Source organism: Arvicola amphibius, chromosome 7, assembly GCF_903992535.2.
Source record: "Arvicola amphibius chromosome 7, mArvAmp1.2, whole genome shotgun sequence".
In the NCBI taxonomy this organism is placed as follows: Eukaryota; Metazoa; Chordata; class Mammalia; order Rodentia; family Cricetidae; genus Arvicola; species Arvicola amphibius.
In genome coordinates this window covers 73,202,101-73,223,951 of record NC_052053.1, presented here as the reverse complement: position 1 = coordinate 73,223,951, position 21,851 = coordinate 73,202,101, and positions in this window count along the sequence as shown.

The window sequence follows — 21,851 nt, the reverse complement described above, 5'->3', positions numbered from 1 at the left end:
CTGTGACTTCCCTTGGCGTGACCTCAGGCTTCTAACCATAGCATCCTGCAAAGTGCTGGACCCTGAACCCTGGGCACAAGTGAGCATTGCATTGCATTGTATTTTTAGATAACTATATAGCAGACCCCAGGGATCTGGGATAGCCCACTGAAAGATGCTCCTTGCAGCTCAGACATTTCCATCCCTATGAGTCAGGTGTGATACCGTAGAGGTTGGCAGAGTGGGGCCCTACATTCCTGAGTACCCTGGTTATGGCACCTGCCCTGGGCACGGAGACACAGAAGTCTCCAACACTTCTTCTCTAACTCCATGATGACCCTGTGACTGTGGAGAAGAGGAGATTGTGGCCTTGTGATATCTGGAGTAAAAGTAATTACTATTGGTTAGCGATTGCATCCGTGTTTGGTCTAACCCTGAGTCTAATAGAGAAATATCCCCAAGCAGGCATCTTTAGTACCTTTGTGGATACAGCTCAGCTTGCTTGCATTGCAAACCATTAGGTGTGTGAGAAGCCTTCTGCCCACTTACGTCTCCATCACCCCATTTAACTGATGCATTATACTTCACCCTGAGAACGGTTTTCTGGGGTGCAAGATGGGGCAAGGCCATGGAGAACACAATGGAGTTTTGTAGGGTCCTGGGACATTTGTGACGGTCGTGCGACTTTCAGTGGGGACCACCATGGTTTCCTCATCCATAAACTATTCCATGTGACCAGGGTGGCTCTGGAGCTGTGGGAGTGTAAGGCCACTTGCTCACGTCAGCAGAACTGTGAGCGGAGCAAAAGGGATGCTGGCCCTCAACTGGATCGCCCCCTTTCCTTACTGTTCAGTCCAGGACCCCGCCCATGGGATGGTACCGGCCACATTCAGGGTGGATCAGTTAATTCTTTCCACAAAGATACGCTCAGAAGTGTGCCTCATTAATGATTTAGGTGGTTCGTATTCTGATCAAGCTGGCAATGGACATTTACCTAGACCCCTGTCACCCAACAACATCTCCTCAGCCAGCACAGCAGTTTGTAGAAGCGTGTCTGGGAACAATTCTCTTTTGACCTAGGGTTTCATGCGAGTGAGAAAGACAGCCTTATGCTAGTTCACTTAGACAGAGGGATGGAGCCCACCGTAGCTACAGAAAGCGGGGCTGCACTCAAAGCTTCTGCTGAGAAACATTTCCTATCAAGTCAATGTTTTTGGCTTTGTGGGTCACAGTGACACAGTTTTGCCATGGCAGTGTCACAGAAGCCAGAGACAACGTGAGTTCATTCCCGTAGAACTTGATCTGTAGAGGCAGCTGGGTGTGGCTCCCTGATCCATGGTTCAGGGCAACGCCAGCTGTTGCTACCATCAGGGAGTCTGTACAGCTTGATGAGAAAACCCTGTGTGCCTCTGTGTGCGCGCACACATGCATGTGCATGTGTGTGCATGTGTGCGTTTGCGTGTTGCATGTGTGTGCATGTGTGCGTGCATATGTGTGCATGTGTTTATGTGTGCATGTGTGTGCACGCGTGTGTGCATGTGTGCATGTGCGTGCGTGCATGTGTGCATATGTGTGCATGCGTGTGTGTGCCTCTGTGTGTGCACGCACACACGTGCATGTGTGTGTATGTGTGTGTGTGCACGTGTGTGTGTGTGCGCGCACGAGCATACAGATATGGAGGCCAGAAGTTGATGTCAACTGTCTTCTTTCAACTCTCCGTTTGTTTTGGGGGTTGTTTGTTTGTTGAGACAGACTCTCACTTAACCTGGAGTTCAACAACTCAGCTAGTCCAGCTGGCTGCAAGCGCCAGGAACTGCCTATCTTGGCCTCTAGAGCACGTGGTTGCAGATGCATGTACTGGGGATTTGAACTCAGACCCTCAGCTTGCACAGCAAACCCTTCTCCTACTGAACCATCTCCCCCCCCCCACACACACACCCCTAAACAGGTGTTTCTGGCCAGCAGAAGCTCTCCCCAAAGTTTGAATTCAGACCCAAGATTTCTGTCACCTTAGGGCCCCATTAAAACACAGGGAGGTTGCATGTGTTGATATCGAGTCCAAGAAAGGGGGTCGCCCTTTGGTTCTTTGCATGAATGTCCTGGGTTGCTTCCGAGATGTCCCTAAGGAGAAGCAGTCATGGTTAACAAATGCAGAGAGAGCCAGGAGGCTTTCTTCCCACCATAGCTTGGGTGGACACCTGACTGACAAGGGGAAGGGACATCATAGTTTCCTCCCCTTATCTGTAGGTGACAAATCCCAAGACCCTCCCCCCACACACACCGAAGGGATACAGAGATACCGAACACCATAAACACCAGTCATTCCAATAACTATGGTAAAACTGAACTCCTAAATCAGGCACAATAATACATTAAAACAGTAGCTACTACTAAAATAGCTAAATATAATAACAGACTATAGTAAGTTAGGAGACTGCAGCCTTTCACTCCTGCCGATAGCAACTGTACCATCATTCCTGCCATGACGTCATAGACCTGTGTCTGCACCGTGAGCTGAGTTGACATGAATGACGCAGGCCTTAGGGACAAGCATGGACTGCCACGGACAACCTGAAAATACATCAGCGGGAGACACATCTGCTCCCTGCCTGTCTGGATCATCCAAGAGTGAAACCACGGGTGGGTAGCATATACGGTGGATACACTGAATCCAGGGATCTTTTATGTCCCAGTAGGCTGGAACAGGTCCACCCAAGTGTGTGTACAAATAAGTCTAAGGACCTCTGCGGGTCCTCAGAACAGCGCACAATGTATATTGCTTATTTCTTCAGTTTGCCATCATCTGTTTTTGTTGGGTATCTGAAATCTCATAAATCAAAACTTGGAATAGGGGCGTCTATGATGAGGCTTGGAAAGAAATACTCCGTCCTGGGAGGGGTCGCTGAGGTTGCTGGGACCCTAGAGGGCAAGAAGGGCACTCCTAAGAGCAAAGAGGAGTGTGGCTTTCTAGGTTAAGCAGGAAGCAGGCAGGTTAGAGGACTCCCCCAGCTGGGGCGCTCGGTGGACTCCAAGCAAAGGCTTGTCTCTAGGACTAAGGACAGCCAGAGGGAGACATTATTAAATGTGTGCCACGAGAAGATGAGACTCTTGGCCATCTGTAGCACGGGCGAGAGAAGCGTCAGAGACAAGGGAATCAAAGCGTCCTGTCAACGTCTTGGCAGGCAGTAGTGGGGGTGGGGGAGACACCAGAGGGAATATTCTGGATTTCTCCGAGAGGTAAAAGCAGGCGGTTAAGATGGTTGGAGATGCATAGGCTCTGAGCTGAATGGCTTAGGTGGATATGAGACCATCTTAGAAAGCCCGAGAAGCAGACCTACGAATGGGAATGACTTTCTGATGTGGTAAGCCTGGGGTGTCTATGAAACACCCAGGTGGCAGGGGGATGCTGGGAAGTGAGGGCATGGGCAGCTGAGGTCACAGGTCCTGCTCTGCATCCAGAGCCATCAGGAGCTTGCATCCACCCCATGCATGGCCTGCATGCACAGTGAGGGCATCTGGAGGGGAGCCAGGTCATGGCACAGCAATGGGACACATCACAATTTATACCCAGGAATATTAATTTCAAACAGGTGGGAAATACAGGCCGGTGGGGGGTGGGGGGGAGTAGACAGGAAGAGACCTGGGCGCCCATTCATCAGGGGTTCAGATCAGCCAGACCAGATGTTCTAAAAAAAATGCAAAGAATTTCATAATTTATCCCGCAGACAAGAAGTGGAGAAGGTCGGGGCAGGCGGCCTGGAGTTTCAGGTCAGACAGGAATTCTGGGGCAAGAGGGCATTGAATGCTACTTCCCATTTCCAGCTGAGGACAAGCAATGCCAGACACAGCCCACCATACCTCCTTGGAGGACAGGAACAACACTACCATGGAAAAGCAGTAACACCTGTATCTGAGGTCCCTCCATCCATCCTCAGGGGGAAACCTGATAATGCAGACATTCACCATCCCCTCTGGGGCACTTGTGACTAGGGAAACTGTAGGCCAAGATGGGCCAGCCCACACCCTCTGGCTAACCCACACTCTCTGGCCAGCCCACGCTCTCTGGCTAACCCACGCTCTCTGGCTAACCCACGCTCTCTGGTCAACCCATACCCTCTGTCCAGCCCACACTCTCTGGCCAGCCCACACTCTCTGGCCAGCCCACACTCTCTGGATAACCCACACTCTCTGGCTAACCCACACTTTCTGGTCAACCCATACCCTCTGTCCAGCCCACACTCTCTGGTCAACCCATACCCTCTGTCCAGCCCACGCTCTCTGGCCAGCCCACACCCTCTGGCTAACCCACACCCTCTGGCTAACCCACACCCTCTGGCTAACCCACACTCTCTGGCCAGCCCACACTCTCTGGCCAGCCCTGCAAGCCTCCTGTGGCCCTGGCCATGTGGTCTCACTCTCCCAAGCTCAGGTAGAAAAGCCTGAGAAGAGGTGAGCAGCGTGCCAGATCCCATGCTGTATACAACAGAACCCAGAAGGGCATCTCAACCCAAGCGTTGACTGAGGAACTGAGATTTAAAAAGCCAGGGTGTCTGGCCAGTGAGATGGCTAAGCAAATGAAGACATTTGCTACACAAGCCTGCTGGCCCAAGTTCAACCCCCAGAGCCTATACAAAGGTGGACAGAGAGAATTGACTCCATGAAACTGTCCTCTAACCGCCACATGCACTATGGCAACCGCGGCACACGTCTGGCCCCCGTATCACACGTGTGCACAACGACACTACATGTTTTAATCACTTTTTAAAAATTTTTAATTGTGTGTGTGGTGGGAGGTATGGTATGGATGTGTGTGTGTGTGTGTGTGTATGTGGTGTGTGTGTGTGTGTGTGTATGTGTGTGTGCACGCACACATGCACACATGAGTACAGTTCTCTTGAAGGCCAGTACATCATGTCAGATCACCTGGAACTGGAGTTATAGGCAACTGTAAGGTTCCGACATGGGTGCTGGCGATCAAATCTGAGTCTTTCGTAAGAACAGTACATGCTCTTAACAGCTCAACTGTCTCTCCAGCCCCAGTAAATAATTTCTCAAATGTGAAATAAGTAGATAAAAGCCCTGGTTTCTGTCTCAGGTCCATCTCTTTTGCTGTGATAAAACAAAAGGCAGCTTAGAGAGAAAGGCTTATATCTGCTCACAGTTCCAGTCTATCATCCACAGGCACAAGGAAGTGAAAGCAGGCACTTGAAAGAGGTCACAACACAGCCAACAGTCAAGGGCAGAGAGAGAAACTTGCTCCCTGGACTCAGTTCACTTCCTCATTCCTATGTAATCTGGCACCCCAACCGAAGGAATGGTACTGCCCAATTGTAGACATCAATTAACATAAACGAGATCATCCCCCACAGACATACCCACAGGCCAACCTGATCTCCAGGTCCGAATGAGACTCTCTTCCCTGGGTGATTCTAGATTGTGTCAAGCTGGCAACTAAGTCAACCATCAGCTTCCACACTTCCATCGAGAGCAAAACTCTGACAAAGTAGAGCCCAGGTGGGTCCTCAGAAGCTCACATGGATCCCCTCAGGCTGACTAACCCTGGAGTCTGAGCCGCGGTAGATGAGAGGCTGCCTGACTGACAAATCACAGTGCGGTATTTTATCCCAATCAGCCAGAAGCAGGGCTGGGGCTTTTACAGTTACAGCAGAGCCTTGTGTCCTAAAAAGATGAGACCTGTCAGCTCATCAGGTGCGAGTTCAAACTGAACCTGGGACATGTGTGAATGGAGTCTGGTAAGTAAGGCTTGAGAATCGAGATAACCTTCGCTAGTCCTTAAAAAAGGATGTCATTTGGGAGATGGCTCGGTGCATAAAACACTCTCTCACAAACATGCAGGAGCCCAGCTTGACCCCCAAAACCCGCAGGACACATACTGGTAATCTCAGCATTGGGGAAACTGAGACAGGGGATCTCACTGACCAACCACTCTAAAATAAATAGTGATCTTTAAGGCTCACGAGAGATAATGTTTCTAAAACAATATCCAAGGTTGTCTTCTGGCCTCCACACAAGTACACACACACACACACACACACACACACATATATCCATCATGCTCACTATAAACACACAGAAATAAAGGGGCTCATTTGAAGTCGCCAGCTCATCATAATGAGCCTTCCCTCACCAACTGCGTGCCCAGGGAAAACTCGGGCATAGCCAGTACCTTAGGATAGGCATTTGCCAGTCACGGGGCCAACAAGACAGAATGAAAAGTACAGTGTCCACAGGACAGACCACAGTCCTGGGTCTATATTGTAGGACCCCAAAGGAGCAATAAAGAGAGCCAGGCAGGGCGCAAGAGACTGATTCCCTACCAGCTGCAAGGTCAGCACTGTGGGATCCCAGCTTCTGGAAGGACGCACTCAGCCTTCAGAGCTTGCCAGTTAGGGGCCTGATAGGTGTATGCTGCCAGGTGTGGGGAAGGGTTGTTGGAAGCAGAGTGTGAAGAAGGACTAGAGAAAGAGAGCTCACAGTAAACCACTCAGCCATCTTCTAGGGTGACTTGTCTCAGGGGTCCCTAGAGGGGAGAAGTCCAAGCCCCAATTCTGTATTGAGCCTGGCCTTTCTCTCCTTAGGCCTGAGACCCCCTCATCTGTAACACTGACCTCCACAGCATCCACTACCTTCCTGCTAATTTGCAGACTCCCTGATCAGGCCTGGTCTCTGTGGTTTAAGTGTTGTCCCCAACCCAGGGCACACGGGGACTCTCTGGGGACCATTTGTTGCGTGAACAATGAAAAGAACGGGCAGGTTATTCAGGATTTCAGAGCTGGCATGTTGGGGAGAGGAGGCTGAGGCTGGGTGGAGGGAGTAGAAGTGAGGCTTCCTCCTCCTCCTCTGCCCCCCACAGGCCCCCTCGTCCTGAGCGGCTGGGTCCCAGCGAGGGAGCCAGCAGACCAGCAGCGTCCCGGCTGCCGGGAGCAGTGACTCAGCCGCCATCTGTTATTTAACGAGAAGATGACAAGCCAATTGGCGAGCATCCCCCCTTCTCTTTAATATGGCAAATCGAAAAATGTGACTCTCTTGATCTGTATTTCTGACTCGCTCGCTCTTACTTCTTCTCGTTCCACAGTAAACAGGGACAGGATTTGCCAGGCGACCCTCTGGAGACTCCTCTGTGCTGAGTATTGTCTTTTGCTAAAGGTGAGGCAGGTTCTGCCCAAGTCACACCCTCCCTAGCACTGCCGGGGGACTGGGTCAGCTCCAACCTGGTGTCCATTGAGAAGTCTAAAACCACAGCCCACTTCAGAGAGGATAGGCTGCTGTGGTCGGTGACAAGCTGGTTATACAGAACAGGCGAGGTCGGAGGCTGCACCTTGGGTTAGGACAGAAGGTGGGAAGATGTTCACTCCAGGCTAGTCCCATAGCTGACTCTGGGTGTGCCTTTGGAAGTCTGGGTCTCTGTCTGCAGAGAGGCATGGCTAAGCCCCAATGTTCAGAAGTTAGCCCTAAAGCTGAGGTCCTTCCTTTGGGACAAGGTTTCCGAGGTCTGGCAGAGCTCCATATACCTCTTGGCAGACTGGACATTATCATTTAGGAGGGATGTGGCCCACCGTAGTCAAGAGCCCTGTATGTTGAGTAATCCTTGGGTCTAGGCGTGTGTGTTAGAGAGAAAGGGGGCAACTACCAGGTGAAGAACTATCTACCATAGAGAAGCATCTGGAAAGGAAGCCCCAAAATTGCCAGCCATGGCTGGTGACGGCCACGTCTTCCTACTCAGAGGTCAGCAGTAAGCCATATGCAGCTTAGCTATAGAACATGTATTGATCCTATTGCTAGAAGGATCCACTCTCTATGGAGTTAGTCTCTCTCTCTCTCTCTCTCTCTCTCTCTCTCTCTCTCTCTCTCTCTCTCTCTCTTGCTGTGTTTGAAATGGGGTCTTATGCTCAAGCTCACTGTGTAGACAAAGATGGACTGAACTCCTAAAGGTCCTGTCGAAGCCTCCCTAATGCTGGGATTGCAGTTGTGTAACGCTGTGACCTCAACTGGGTCCTCCTTGGTCCTTACAGGCTCCCAGCATACAGGAACTCTAGCCCCACAGATTTTTTTTTTATCATAGCTTCTAGCTCAGGGAGCCACACAGTGGATCCCTAAAATAAAACGTTTATTTAGGAATTGAACAAACCAGGGTCTGATTCTACGTGAATGAAGGAACCCCTTTAAGATTCAGTTTCAGAGGCAGGTGGATCTCTATGTGTTCAAGGATGGCCTGGTGTGCAGAGTGAGTTCCAGAAGGGCCAGGGCTACACAGAGAGACCCTGCCTTGAACAGCAACAGCAACAGCAAAGGGACAAGGAGTCTCGGTTTCCCCACCGGATCAACAAGGCTCAAATGTTAACCCACAATGGCACAGTGGGACCGAATAAATGGAAGGGTTGGGGGTTACTGTCTGAGAACCCAACCGTTTTTCCTCCTTGGTATCAAGTCTCTTCACCCTAAATCTGGCCACCAGCTCTCCTTCCTGCCTGGACAGAGGACCTGGGGGGCAGGAGGGGCTGAGACACGACCACGTGCTCTGCCTCAGTCCAAAAGCCCTACTCACGTGACCATCGACAGCGGATTGATGAAATTAAGCACAGATGGTTACTTTGTTGTTGTTCTTTGAACTGGCAGCTGCTGGTATAAAAATAAATTAAATTAAATTTCACATAAGTCAGACTTTTTTGTATTTTTTTCAAAATGATCTAAGTTTCTCTGTGTTGTTGTCGTTAGATTGTTTTCTTTCTTTTTAACATACGGAGGCAGAGAAAACTCCAGGGCACTGGAAACACGAAGGGGAGGCTCACCCCTCCCTTGCACAGCCACCTCCTTGGCGTGCTCAAAGGCCGTAGAGGTAACTATGCTCGCTGCGAGGCCACAGACGCCTGGTGTCAATCTGGAGGGGGCTGCCCACCAGCCATGTGAGCTTCGGCAAGTCCGTTAGCTTCTTCTCTCTGCTTCCTTGACTGTTCCCCCAAAGGAGATAAGAACAATGGCCCCTTGGGATAAGGAGCACAGAAAATAGCGCCTGTTTCCCAGTGTTCCATGCTCTCAGCTGGTTGTCAGTACCTGGGAAACCGTCAGCAAACATGCCATCTTTACACACGGAAGCATCACCATGAGGTGCATGGAAAGACACCCCTTGTGCCTAGCTGGTATCCAGAAGACTCTCAGAACCCACTCCCCAAAACCAGTCCTTGCCCATCCACAGTTCCCTCTGCCTCTCTGAGCCTCCCTTCCACCTGCAGCACCAGGGACAGGAACCCAGCATTGGCAGGCGGGGGAAGTGGGGACTTGGCCTGGTAGTCACTGGCAGTCCTGTAACTTCAGTCATCATTCACCCTTGGTCCCTAGAAACTCCTTTCTCCTCTCTATGGCCAGGCCTGGAGCCACCCGTTTCAGAGCACACTGCCTCTGGCCCCTGGTAACAACAGTCTTACAGGGAGCATTTAGCCCCGCTGGTGGATCAAAGCCCCTTAGGAGTGGCACGTGACTCATGAGGAAAGTGGTCTGGAAAGAGACAATATAGCCAGGCAAGGGGGAGGGGCAGTAAAGGTGGGAGAAATGCCCCAAGGCACCTTCAACTCTTCCCACAGTCCAGCTGTCCACCAGGGCTGCGCCCTTCCCTTCTGCCTACACCAGCCCCACCCACTGCCTGCCGCTGTGACCAGATTGTTCTGTGAGTTGCTAGCTGACCGTTCCGGGAGACAGTATCGCTGCATTACACAGTAGCAGGCTGAGAGCGGAGACGACGCACACCCAGAATCGCCTGAGAGAAGTGACAGGAAGTACTGGTTGTCTAGGGATGTGAGGAGGGGGAGGGGCTCCATATGGGTGTGGAAGAAGGAGAGAGGTGAAGAAACTGATCAAGCATGTTGAGGGGGACAGGGGCAGCAAAAGGAAAAGCCCTGGGGGCAGCAAGCCAGACTGTGGAAGCCCAAGGGTACCATGAGGACTAAAGGCTCCTGTGATCAGGAATAGCCAGAGCGCTCAGCTTCCTCCTGTAACCCTGGCACATGCCATCAACCCACATGGCATGGTCCAGGCTTAAAATCATCCTGAGGATGAATACTTAGGCCTCATCCTGCTCAGCATCAGTTCCACTGCCCCCAGAGAGCTGAGGTCCTGCCTAGGTTATAGTAGAGACGTTTCTGCCTTCCGGGAAGAGGACAGGGAAAGTGACAGGCAGACCAGTCAGGATGCTACAGCAACAAGCCAAAGGGAACCTAGGAATGTAGAAGCCGAGATGGAGGGTGGAGGCAGGAGAGAAATTTGACATCTGAGGTTGCAAGAGGAGTTGGTTCTGGACAGTTAATCTACCTATGTTCCTAGCCAGATGGAGCCCCAAGCCTCTCTGGGACATATTCTGATACCCTTTCTCATCCAGAGGGGCCCAGCACAGCCCTGGGGAGGACAGGCTAGCTCACAGGGGGTATTAAGGGTTAACAGGAAAAGAGGATTTCAAAAAAAAAAAAAAAAAAAAACCTTCCTGAGACCTGGGGTGGGAGCAGAACACTTCTCTGACCTTGAACAAGGGCCCTGCCATCAGTGGGCCTCCGGGTGGCATCACTGCTTAGAATGCTAACAAAACACCTTAGATTAAGGGACTTACCAACACTTAGATTAAGCGCTGACCTGCCTTGGTAGCAAAAGCTAGGAGTCCAGGAGCCAGGAGCCTGCAAAGTCAGAGCCTGGTAAGGAGCTGCGTTCTAGTCTGGAAACACCCAGCCATTTTTACCTTTAGATATATAAATCTATCTTTACTAAGACAGGGTCTATGCTTACAGCCTTCCATTTTTTCTTTTAGTTCCTAGTTTTTTTATTAATACCACAAGACATAATAGCATTAATATGTAAATTTAATATTAGAAAGAAAGAAGGAAGGGTAGGAAGGAAAAGGAGAGAGGGAGGAAAAAAGGAAGTCAATGGACCCCCACAAAGGTGTTAATCCACACATTCGGACTCTGCTCTCAGAATGGGTCACCTGCTGAAAATAGCACCCCCACATCTTCACCTGGGAAGAGAGAGGTCAAACATTCAGGTTGGGGTGGAGGAACATGGACATTCAATCTAAGGCAACATCCATAAAACGAATTACGTGGCTAGGAGCCATAGATTCCAGTTTATTTCAGAAGCAGCTGGGCCTTGCTACAAGTCTACTACACCCACTACATGTGTGGAAATGACAGTCCGTCCTGCTCCTGTGAGAGAGTCCAGAACTCCCTCTCCTGAGGGGGCAGAGCTGAGTCTGGCCCTCCTCCCCCATCTAGGCAGTGCCATGGTGAACACTGTCAGCCTGGAGGCCTCGAGAATCACCCAGAAGCAAAGCTCTAGGCTTGTCTACAAGGAACTTTCTTGATCATATTAACTGAGGTAGAGTGTCCACCCTAAAGGTTGGTGGTATCATTTGATAGGTCAGGCTCCTAGGCTACGTAAAAAGAAAGCTATCCTTGGTGTAGGGGAACACAGCTCTCATTCCAGAACCTATGAGGCAGAAGCAGGTAGTCCTCTATGGGTGCTGTGGGACAATGGTCTTGTATCCTGTCAATTGTATTGTTTTTAATAAAATGCTGATTGGCCAGTAGCCAGGCAGGAAGTACAGGTGGGGCAACCAGGCAGAAAGTAGAGGCGGGGGCAACAAGAACAGGGGAATTCTGGGAAGAGAAAAGCTCAATCTGCAGTAATCATCCAGGCACAGAGGAAGAAAAATGTGACTGTTTTGCTGTAAAAGGTCACATGGCTAACACAGACAAGAATTATTGGCTAATTTAAGTTATAAGAGTTAATAAGACACCGAAGCTAATAGGCCAATCAATTTATAATTAATGCAGACCTCTGTGTGTCTCTTTGGGACTGAATGACTGCAGGACTGGGTGGGACAGAAATCTCAGTCAACATATGAGTTTGAGGCCAGCCTGGTCTACATAGAGAGTTCCAGGTAGGCTGAGGACCCTGTCTCCAAAAATATAAATAAATAAGTAATTAAAAATAAACCAAGATAAAGTGAGCCAAGTAGTCCATCTCCTCTCTGCTTCCTGTCGCTGAGGGCCGCACAATCAGGCACCTCAAGCTGTGAGGAGGGACTGCCGATCCCCAGGGGAGGAGGAGTCCTGAAGGTGAAGAGGCACCAAAGGCCACGAGGCCAGAAGTCCTAAGTGACCAGCCAGGGCGGCAGGTGCCTTGGATGGAGACCAGTGCAGAACTGAAGAGCGGAGACACAGACCTGGGGTCCAGCAGCCAGAGAAAAGTTCACCATCAACCAAATTTGGCCCAGTGAAGAGGAGCACAGGCCTCCCTCCTCCCTCAGGGCACCTGGGACCGTCCAGGGAACCTAGGAAAGCACCCTGGGCCAGCAGTCAGAAAAGACAGGGAAGCCTTGCTTTCCACAGTGTTCCCCTGGCACGTCTGCCTGTGTGGTCAAAAAAAAATCTCATACCATTGCTGGCTAAAACAGAAGCCAGTGGTCACCACTGCCCACAGAACTCTTGAAACTGTAGCTAGTGCAAGGGAGGGACTAGAAAAAGCCCATACTCACATCTTATTTTATTTAAATTAGCTTTCATTGAAATAACTCCATGTGGCTAATAGCTTCCACGCTGACTGCACAGCTTCAGACTGCAAGCTTCCATTTCCCAATCTATAAACCAGGAATCCTGACCGCTCAGGGAGTTGATGGATAATAATAACTAAATAATAGTGATGATAATCATTAGCCATAAAGGAACATCATGAAATAAAGGCCAGTCAAGAAACACTGAGGACTCCAGAGAGTCATCTTTTGTTCATTTCTTTCACTGGGTCAGGCCTGTGGGAAGTCCCGGTCGCCAGGCACAGAAAAGGAAGGAGCAGGCCTCATGTTCAAGGAAGTCCTGGTCAGCAGGCACAGAACAGGAAGGAGCAGGCCTCATGTTCAAGGAGTCCACTTAAGGCTGGGTCGCCCCACAAAATGACAGTCACCATTAGCTCAATGAATAAAGGACAGCCAGTAAAAGTGAAAGGTAATGCCACCCGAGATGGACTTGGTGGCCCAAACCTTCTCTTGCCCACGATATTAACTCTAGCCAAGAGCCTCCTAGATGTGGAACTTCTAGACGTCAACTTTGGGAGCCCCTACTACAGACCAGCTAGGTAGCCAGACTAAGTAGACAGAAGACTCCAAGGACAAGCCATGACTCAGCACACTTGTGCCTCATGAATCCTTTCTCAAACAGAGCTGTCTATCCAGAACATAGACACTCTATGAACTCAAAACAATATGGCTGCCTGAGCAAGACCAGCATAATGACAAAGAAAATTGACATCAATGTGGACAAGAAAAATTTTAACGGTGACGAAAAAACAGCAGGTACCTGGCAAACACCTGCTGAGAGAGGGGGATCCGTTTCCTCTAGGGCTGAGCTCCCACATAAGTTTCTAATCTCAAGTCAGCCTTGAACATATAAACATAAGAACGAAGCTAAAACAACTCAGTAGGTTGCATATACATGGCTGTGCATGCATGTGCATGTGCACATATGTACATATATACATGTGTGCACACATGTGCATATATGTGTGCAGATATGTCCTGCATACATATGTGTACATGTGTATGTGCATGTGTTGCATACACGTGTGTATACATACATATGTATAGAACAATAATAATTAAAGAAGAGATTATGAATCTGGAAGGAGAAGAGTGATAAACATGGAAGGCTAATATATGAAGTTCTCTAAAAAAATTTTTTTTGTTTTTGTTTTTGGTTTGTTGTTGCTTTGGGTTTTTGTTTTGTTTTGTTTTGGGGTCTTTGAGGCATGGTTTTTCTTTGCAGCCCTGGCTTTCCCGGAACTAGCTCTTGTAGACCAGGTTGGCCTCAAAACTCACAGAGATCCACCTGCCTCTGCCTCCTGAATGCTGGGATTAAAGGCGTGCACCACTACATGACAGAAAAAATCTTTAAGAAAGAGACTGCAGATACTGGCAGGGCATGGTGAGGCGTGTCTATAACCTTAGTCCTTTAGAGGCAGAAGTCTGCACTACAGAGCAAGACCCTAGAAAGGGGAAGGGAACAGAAGGGGGGAAGGGTGGGAGCAACATGGCGCTGCATGCCTGTAGCACCAATAACTCAGCACTTGGAGGTCTGAGTTAGCAAGATCTGGAATTCAAGGTCATCCTCAGTGAGTTCAAGGTCAGTTTGGGCTACATAAGATCTGTAGGGCACAGGATGGAGGGAGGGGAAGACATGAGCCCCTAGCCTCAGCTCTGAGAAGGAACTGTCTGTCTAGGGTGTTCTCTTTTGTTTACTATTGCTGTGATAAGACAGTATGACCAAAAGTAACTTGGGGAGAAAAGGCCTTATTTCACCTTACTGCCTACAGTCATGGGCAAGAATTCACAGTAGGAACTTAGAGGCAGGAACTGAAGCAGAAGCCGTGGGGGAACACGTCTTACTGGCTTGCTCTTCATGACTTGCTCAGTCTGATTTCTTACACACCCCAGGACCATTTGCCTAGGGTGGCCCTGCCCACAGTGGGCTGGGCCCTCCCACATCAATCATTCATCAAGAAAACACTCTACAGAAAACGCTCCTCACGCCAGTGTGCTGGAGGCATTTTCTCAGTTGCTGTTTCCTCTTCCCAGATGATCTGACCCTGTGTCAAGTTTACCAAAATCCTAGCCAATCACAGAGGTGAGCCAGAGTCCTCCAGCTCTCGAATTAGGTTCCAGTTCAGTGTGCGACCATAGGGCTGCACAGGGCGGGAAATGGGGACGCTCAGATGTCTTCAGGGCTTTCTCTTGTTTCTTGTTGTTATGTTTGAGCCTGCAGTCTAGGCTGACCTTGAAGTTGAGCAATCCTCCTGCCCCAGCTTCCCAAATGCTGGGTTCGCTGGTGTGAGGCACCAAGTATGATGTCTTTTCTCTTTTTATTATTATTATTTATTTATTTATTTTTAATTAAAATTTTCCACCTCCAAGTATGATTTCTTTTCACCCTGTCCTGCTTCATATCCGATCACAGGGTAACCTGGATGGCTTTAACCATTTCCATCTCCCAAAGGCCTCACGGCTGAATGCCTGTAGAGACACGTGATCAGCTTTGTGACAGGGACTAATCGGCAATGTGGGTTTCAGGAAGCACACACTGGCTTGTGGCCAGTGAGGACTGACACACCTGAGACAGACTTGATCAGAGAAGGGCTGTGAAGTGTTTGCCTTGCAAACACACGGACCAGATTTCGGCCGCCATCACCCACATGAAAGAGCTGGGTGTGGCAGCAAGCACACCTGTAATCCCGACACCGGGGAGGCAGGGACTGGAGCATCTGTGGGGATTTCTGGCCTGTTGTTCTCGCTGAGTCTGTGAGCTTCAAGTTCAGTGAGAAATCCTGCCTCAAAAAATAAAATGGAGAGCTGGCAAGATGGTTCAGTGGGTAAAGACACAATCAAATCTGACAACCTGAATTTGATCCCTGGATCCCACATGGTAGGAAAGAACAAGCTCCCAAAAGTTGGCCTCTGGCCTCTGACCACTGTGGAACACACTCTTGCACATGCGTGCACAAATACACCTGTGTGTGCACATGCATACATGCATGCACACACAGACACACATACACCTGCACGCATGCATGCACACACAGACATCCACACATGTGCACACACAGACACACAGACACATGCGCGCATGCGTACATGCACACACTGCACTCACACATGCACACATGTGCATGCGCACACACACATACACTGATCAAACAGGATAGAGCAGCAATTCTCAACCTGGGGGGGGGCGTCAAGCAACCATTTCAACAGGGGTCACATGTCAGATATCCTGCACATCAGTTATTTACATTGTGATTCATAACAGTAGCAAAATTACAGTTATGAAATAGCAATGAAAATAATTTTGTGGTTGGGGGTCACCACAACATGAGGAACTGCATTAAAGAGTCTCAGTGTTAGGAAGGCTGAGAACCACTGCTGTAGGGAATGACTGAGGAAGACACAAGTCCTCCTCTGTCCTCCACATGTGGGTTCACACCTGCGCGCGCGCACACACACACAAAGAAACAAGGTCAGAGCACAGGACAAGCTCCTGTCACTTCTGATGGACTGCACACTAGTCCAGGTAGGAGGAGCCTCTGAACCAGACGCATCAACACACGGACACAGAGGCACACGGATGGCACATGGACGCACAGATTCCGCTGCTGTATAGAAGTAGACTTGCGTCAGCTCTCTGGATTTATTTTCCTCCTGAAAATAGGGGTGACGACTGTTCCCTCCCCATCCAGGGGGGCAGCAGAGGCCTGGCTGGTCAGCCCCAGGTACCATGCAGAGTGCACAGTCAAGGACCTTCAGTGAGTCTAGACTCAAGACCACATACCCCAGAGTCTTATAAGTCCTTGTCATCACAGCCCCACTCTGGGACCAGAAAGTCAGTCCCTCAGGAACAACACAGTGGCTTGGACTGAGACAGAGCATCTCCCCTACAGGGCCAGTCCTCAGGGAGGAGACCCCAGCCACGTGGCCAGAAGAGCCTGGCAGCTGCCCATCCCAGTAGCACCAAGAAAGAAGAGGGTTCCAAGTAAATCAAAAACAAGCATGTGTGTTTCTCTTTGGCCCATCTGTGGCAGTTTCTCGAAGCACCAGCTCTCGTGGGGGAGGGGGACAAAGCGGAAGTAGAATGGCTTTTGGAGAAGCTGGAAAAATTAGCAATTAGGAGGGGAAATTGTAATGAGAAAATGATCCTTAATAGGGCAAACACAATACTGCCGTGGCTTTCTTTCTTGCTCTCTCGCCGCAAACAAGTGATGACTTCATGTCTGGGTTTCTTTGCTTCCCTGTGGCAGAGCCAACTGGGAAAGAGCTGGAGAAAAATGTCTCCATTGTCCCTAGACAGTATCCCTGGCGTCTGGGAAGAGAAGTCCCCTGTAACTGTGAGGAGCCTGGACGCCTGCTCTTCCTCCCAGATGACAGGCAGATAGCATCGGTCAGGATGGGCCGCATCATGGTGCAGTAACACATCCAGACCCTCAGAGGGCGTCTCACCTGCACTGCGTGTTGAAGGCAGTCCAGCTCATCGCTGTCCTTCAGGGACCCGGGATGGTGGGATGGCTGGGTTGGGCTGTCAACTTGACTGAACGAAGAGAAGACTGAGGCTTGCAGGGGAGTGTCCAGGGAGGACTGACAGTGGGGGGCCAGTGATGCAGGGGAGGGAAGGCACCCAGATGAAGAAGAAAAAGGCAGCCTAGGGTAAAGCAATGTGTGTGTACCAGCCTCCTCTTTTCTTCTCTGAGCAAGTGTCTATTGCTGTTGCCATGATCCTTCCCCTGATGCCAGACTCCAGCTTCTTGGGGTGTTCTGCAGGACACCTCTCATCACTAGCAACTCTTCAAAGCATTGTCATACTCTCGTGCCAGATCAGGACGGCTGGTGTTCCTGGGCCAAGCCAGGACCTAAATTCATTGCCTCCGAAATGTGTATAAGCCACTGTTGGGCTGATTACCCAGCACCTACAGTATATGCCAACACACAGACACACACACACACACACACACACACACACACACACACACACTGTTCTGTTCTTCTAGAGAACCCTGCATCACACAAGTAGCCATAGAGTTCACGTTAATTCATGCCTCCACCACGGTCATAAAGGGCACCATGACACTGACTCTCTTGCTGCCCATTAAAGCTCTCACCTAGAGGGGACACGCATCACATACACCCATGCTTCATTAAACAAAGAAGTCACTTGGCCATGCTGTCTTCAGGGATAGCAGCCGAGTTCTGAAGGAAGCTGGGAGATGTGTGGAGCCCTCATGACTGCTTCCTGACCATGAAGACAGCAGTGATCCCCACACTCCCCTCACAGAAGGGCGAGAGTCTCCGACTTGTCTGTGTACTCGTGTGTCTTCCCTCAGCCTTGATCTCCTCCACTTTTCACTCAGCAATTGACAATACCATCATGCCCGACCTATAATTCATTCAGCAAGCAGCCAACACTCCTTAAGGCCCAACACCAGGGACGAACTCGGAGTCCCACCTGCAAATCGACCTCACATTCGAGGGGGGAAGACAAATGAGGAAGAAAGAGAGGGCCAGCCAATCAGGAAAGGATAGCCAGCTGCCACACTCACGGGACTCAAGGACACCAGCAGAGGGGAGAGCACAGTGAAAGAGGACCCAGGGAGGGAGCCTAGAGAACCCAGCCCTGCATCCACAGCATATGGCAAAGAACGGCCCTTCTCACACCTGCTCCACCCCCAACCCCAGGCCTGTTTGTTCTCCATCTGTGCTTTCAAGTGCTGGACCAGCTAGCAAGGCCTCGGAGCCATACCTGCTGTGGACAGATAACTTCTCTGTGGCAGAGAGTGGCAAGCAAGCACTACGCATTAGGGCCCAGAGAAGCGGAATGCTTCACAGTCCTCCCTTGGCTGAGCCTGTCCCTTCCTGCCTGCCCCAGGAGAGGCCAGAGCAGAAGAAACAGCTGGGGTGCCTGCGCAGTGTCAGATAATGGTAGCTGTAACTCCTCCAGCGACTCCATGAAGCAGGGATGGACGATGCATCATTTATGGAGGTCCGGGTCTGTGCAGCTGGGCACCCACCAGCAGCTAGATGTGTGTGAGATGATGGGAGCTCTGTTCTTCTGGAAACTGAGCATCACAGGCTGGAGGAGGGACCGGGGGCTAACGTGGCTCGGGATTGCATTTGCTTCAGGTGACGAGGTGGACAGAGACAAATCGATTTATAGTTTATTGGTTTTGGTTTTAGGAGTTGAGTCATCAGCCCAGTTGAGGCAGGGTATCTGGGACAGCCCTGGAATCCTCTACTTGCCTCCAATCCTGATTCCCACATGCATGTTTGGTTACACACACACACACACACACACACACACACACACACTCCCCTCCCTCACTTCCTGGAATCTCAGTTCCATGAGAACAGAGATCCTTGGGTGTTTTGTTATTAATTTGTACATGGAGACGTAAGATCTGAAAGTGGCATGTATGTATGCTTATGCATGGGGTCAGGAGGGAGAGCCATATGCTAAGCTCCCAAGCGGAGGACAAATATAACCTCATGTTGGTTCCTCAGATTTCATCGCATTTGAGGCAGCATCTCTTGCTTGTTCGCTGCTGCCTATGCCAGTCTACCTGACACACAAACTTTGAGGTCTTTCCTGTTCCCACTCCCCGTCTTTCTGAGGGAGCACTGGGGCTACCGATACACCGCACTCAGCTTCACATGGGCCCTGGGGATCAGAACTTCGGTCCTCACGCTTCTGTGGCAGATGCTTTCTCCATCTATCCACCTTCCCAGCTGCCCAGGTGTTTCGGTGACCGCTGTTCGCTCAGCATCTAGAACAGGGTAAGGTCTGCAGAAGTCGCTAAATAAATTCTGCTATTTGTTGATGGGTAGGTAGAGCTCAGGAGCTTAGCAGACACGGAGTGGGAGAGTTGAGAGAGATTTGAATCCTAATTCTCTCACTGACTAGCAGTGTGACTGCCAAAAACCACAGTCTTCCGTGAATGTTCCAGACTGGTGCTTCCTTCTCTTCTGAGGAAACTTGGGTTATTCTTCAGAGACCATAGTAGAGGCATTCTTGATAGATGGAGAAAAGGGACCAGACTCACAACTGCCACACGCCTATCTTGGGAACCAACACAAGACCCTGAAATTCATTCCACATACTCGTAGCTCATAGATGGAGGAAAAGTTTGTCCCCTCTACACAAGAAACATACAGCAAGATGCAGAGACCTTGAAGGGAAGCCAGGGATACTCCTGAGTGACTGCAGGACACAGGACAGGCTTCAGTAAAGGACTGCCCAGTTCTAAATGTAAATGGGCCTGGTGTGTACAAACCTTGGCCTGGACCAGGGAGAGCACCCTGGCCTCAGCTATCCCATCGGTGAAGAGGAAGGACCATGGGAAGGTCACACACAGGCAGACTTGAACGTGAACCACAGCTGCCGTGCCCCAAACCGCCCAGAGCCCAGGAGACAGATTAGGAGCAGAAGAGCAAACAGCAACTTTCCTGGGCACAAGGTGTTCTCCTGAGTTCCACAGGCAGCAGGTGATGCCAAGGGAGGGGACAGATAGCCTTATCTGCACCCATGTCAGAAAGGCAGGAGCAGTGCTGGCCCCTGAGTGTAATTCAACTGGTCAAATGGCTCAAAGAATCACCATTTCTTCTTGATCTGAACCTTCAAGGACAAAGCAAGGTCCTGCCTCACTCTTCGCACGCCAGGCACTTTGTCTGTTGTTGGGGGCTGAGGACCCCCCAGACCCTGAATTTCTTGTAAGCAACTTGTAATGCTTGCAGCTGCTCTGAGCACGAGACCCTCAGGAGTTCCTGATGGCAGCGGAGTGGTTTCTGGTGGGTTGGGCTGGGGCGTGGCTACCAGTTAAGGATCCCTATATAAGCTGCCCTGGAACACAATAAAGGGGGCATTCTTGCTTCAAGGATGACCGTGTCCCTGCTCTCTGTCTGTGTGTGTGTGTGAATCTCCAGGCCCTTTCCCAAGACTCGCGAACAGGTGTAGTACAGGTGCTACAGGACCATAGTACACGTAGTAGCAGGGACTGTACAGTCTGTAAACTGTAAATGGGCTCTGTATTAGTGACATTTCTCACTCTGTGACAAAGGCCAGCATCAGGACGGAAAGCTTTACATAGGCTCGTGGTTTAAGGGAACACAGTCCTTCCTGGTGAAGAAGGCCTAACAGCAGGAGTGTGCAGTGTCTGGTCACAGCACAGCTGTAGTCTGGAGGCAGAGAGATGAACACTGGTGCTCACCTCACTTTCTCCTTTTGCCTTTTCATCCAATCTTGGTCCACCCCATGGGACCTTAACTCATAGCCATATTCAAGACGAGCCTCCCTCCTCAGTTAGACCTGTCTGGTCCTCACAGGTCCTGCCTGAAGGTGCGTTCCCATGGTGACGCCAGTCAAGCTGGCCATGAAATGAGTCATCATGGGATGTGTCCCAGAAGGGTCCAAGTGAGTTCTGTATGAGGTATGTCCACTTTCCAGACTGGGAGTGTTAGGTTCTAGAACCTTCTCCCTGTATCCAGCAGGATCCTCCAGCTGATGATCCTGGAAGTCTAGACTACTCTCCAGCATTCTGTCCCATGAGAGACATTCCCTAGGGAAACTTCAAGGGAGACTCATCCCCTGTTTTTGGAATTGTGGACCCTATTACTTGACATCTTGCAGGGAATCGGGTGACATTCACAACCACTGAGAACTGGGGCTGTCAACCTGACGGGTCTGACTTGTTTGCAGTCACCGGGGTTACAAGAGTGCTAACATCAGGTAACATCAGGCTTTTCCTCCTGGAAGTGAGGTCCCCACAGGGGCTATCCACGACTGTAAAACATTTTCCCAGGCCCAGTGTGCTCAGAGTTGGCTTGCTGGCACTTGGGGCCCCTACCAGTGGGGACACAGCTGGGCGATTTTGTCCAAGGGTCTAGTTGGAAAGAGGCCTTGTGCTCAATAATGCATTCCCTAAATGAAGACATCCATCAGGGGGTGGAGACAGGAGAGCCCCCTCCTGGGTCAGGACAGGATACCACATCTGGTCCAGCCTGAGGCACTGACTGCCTTTCAGAGCCTGTGGCTTCCCCAGCCCATGGGGCCGTTTTGGGAGAGAACAGCTCACCAGTGCTGACAGGCCTGTTCCTCTGCCCAGCCGCCTGAATATTCCATGGGTTTGAATAATGCAAGCCCAAAGGCTTCCTATTGATTCAAACCAACTGAGGCCACAGAAGAACCGCAGAGAAAGGGTGGCCGGCTCCACCGCTTTCTAGGCCCATGGCTGCCCTAAACAAAAGAGGCAGAGTCTATCCCAGCCAAGTCAGGAAGACAGTTGATGGC